Source organism: Furipterus horrens, unplaced genomic scaffold (assembly GCF_987537825.1).
Source record: "Furipterus horrens unplaced genomic scaffold, mFurHor1.1.pri manual_scaffold_5, whole genome shotgun sequence".
Lineage (NCBI taxonomy): Eukaryota > Metazoa > Chordata > Mammalia > Chiroptera > Furipteridae > Furipterus > Furipterus horrens.
The window spans coordinates 132076408-132078881 of NW_028327175.1; the positions used below are offsets into that span (position 1 = coordinate 132076408).

A 2474-nucleotide genomic window follows, 5' to 3' on the forward strand; every position below is an offset into this window, starting at 1 on the left:
TGGCTTTTATTAGATCATTTAATATATTTATATTTAATGTGTTTATTGATAGGTACATATTTATTGCCATTTTGTTATTCATATTTATGTTTCTCCTTTTCTTTTTTTAAAAGTAATTTCTTTCATATTTCTTGTAATACTTTTTTGCTGGTGATGAACTCCTTTAGTTTTTTTCTTGTTAGGAAGCTCTTTTTCTCTCCAGTTTCAATGAGAGCCTTGCTGTGTAGGCTGGTCTTCATTGTAGGTTCTTGTATACGTCACACCAATCTCTTCTGGTCTGAAATGTTTCTGTTGAGAAATCTGCTGACAGTATTATGGTTGCTCCTTTGTACATAACTGATTGCCTTTATTTTTAAAAAATTATTATTGAATGTAACTACCATATATGAGAATCATAGTGTGTTGGAGTATTTTAATGCAAATTGCTGACATCCTAACCTTTTCCTTGTAAATATTTCAGTATGTAACCTTTGGGATTGACTTAATTCGCTAAGAGAAATGCTGTTGTGGTCCATCCATTTGCAGTGTGTTATCAATAATTTGTCCCTTTTTACTGCTTAGTAATAGTTCATTGGATGGATGTCCCTAGTTTATCAAATTATTAATTGAAATATGATTGGGTTGTTTTCTGGTTTTGCTATTATTAATAAAGCTGCTATGAATATCACAAGATTTACGGTGAACATCTTTTCATTTCTCTAGAATAAATGTCCAAGGTTGTACTTATAGGGGAAATATAAAGGGGGACCCCAAAAAACCTCGAGCCATCTTCTGGAATGTGAGCCCCTTGTAGTACAGGCTTCTCTCGCTAGGGGAATATTCTAGAAACCCATCTGCATTAGTGTATCAGCTGGCATTGTTGTGAGAGGCCGCATTTGGCTTCAGTGAATTTTTAAAAAGACTTTCAATGCGTTTGCCCATTTCACTGTGGGTAATTTATGAGCACACTTGCCCACACCTCGCTGAGTATTCAGCAGTTTTTGACCAAAAACAGCATGATCCCTGTGCCCAACTATCTCTATTCACCAGGTCTTGCTTTAGGTGACTTTTTTTCGTTTCTCTGGATGAAAAAAAGTTCTCTAAGGGAAACATTTTGCCTATGTGGAAGAGCTGAAACAAAAATGCCAGGAGCACTAAAAGGCATCAAAATCAAGTTCAAAACTGTGTTGAGCAGTGGAAAAAATGTCTGAATAGTTGTATTGCATCAAATGGAGAGTACTTTGAGGGGACTGAAGTTTAAACATGTAAGAATAAATACGGTTTTCTCAGCCACACCAGCCGCCGGGAGGGACGAGAACCACTGCAGCACCATGTCACAGCTGGAGGCAGCCATGGTCATGATCATCAAGGTCTTTGCCCAGTACGCAGGCGGGGACGGCAACAAGCAGAGCCTGAGCAAGGGTGAGCTGAAGGTACTCCTGGAGAAGGAGCTGCCTGGCTTCCTGCAGAGTGGAAAGGACAAGGAGGTCGTGGACAAGCTGCTCAAGGACCTGGACGCCAATGGAGACGCCACCGTGGACTTCAACGAGTTCATAGTGTTTGTAGCTGCCATCACGTCTGCCTGTCACACATTCTTCCAGCAGAAGGGACTCTAACTGATGCCCTGCAGACCCGGGCTCCCGGAGGGGGTACAGGGAGCCGGCCCCTGACTTCCAGAAAGCTCTTGGCAACAATTACTTCTCTGGGCTGAGCGAGCTGATGGCGGTCTGATGAATAAAATGTTTGTGAAATGAAAAAAAAAAAGAATAAATACAATGTTTTATAAGTAAATTCCAGGTGTTTTGGTCCCTCCTTGTATGAAAATATACTTTTTATTTTAATTTTTAAATTTATTTTTATTGTTTTTCTATTACAGTTGAATAGGAAGAATTAACATCATTAAAATGTCCATGCTACCCAAAACAATCTAAAGATTCAACACAATCTCTTTTTTTTTTCTTCGATCACCATTTTCTTTTTCTTTCTATTAGAGTTGCCCCATTGTTCCCCCATTGCTCCCCACCACCCAGCCCACTCCTTCTCCCACAGTCAATCCCTACCCCATGTCCATGTCATTGCATTATTTATACTACCCTTCCCCTAATTACCCCTTCTCCCCCCCCCCCCGCTTCCTGATAACTGTTACTCCGTTCCTTATTCAATTTTGCTCATTTGTTTGTGTTGTTCATTAGTCTCCTGTATCAGGTGATATCATATGATATATTTCTTTCATTACCTGGTTTATTTCACTAAGCATAGTTTTCTCTACTTCCATCCATGTTGTCGCAAATGGTAAGAGTTCCTTCTCTCTTTCTGCTGCATAGTATTCCATTGTGTAAATGTACCACAGTTTTTTACTCCACTCATTTACAGATGGGCTATTGGCTGTTTCTAGCACTTGGCTATTGGAAATAGTGCTGCTATGAACATAGGGGTGCATAAGTTCTTCTGAATTGGGGTTTCAGGATTCTTCATGTATAATGCTAGCAGTGGAA

The 2474-nt window shown here is 39.6% G+C and overlaps 1 pseudogene; it reads left to right on the plus strand.

The window, feature by feature from the left end:
* The first annotated feature begins 1310 nt into the window (after positions 1–1310).
* Positions 1311–1737, plus strand: LOC150009849 (protein S100-P pseudogene; annotated as a pseudogene).
* Positions 1738–2474: the final 737 nt, after the last annotated feature.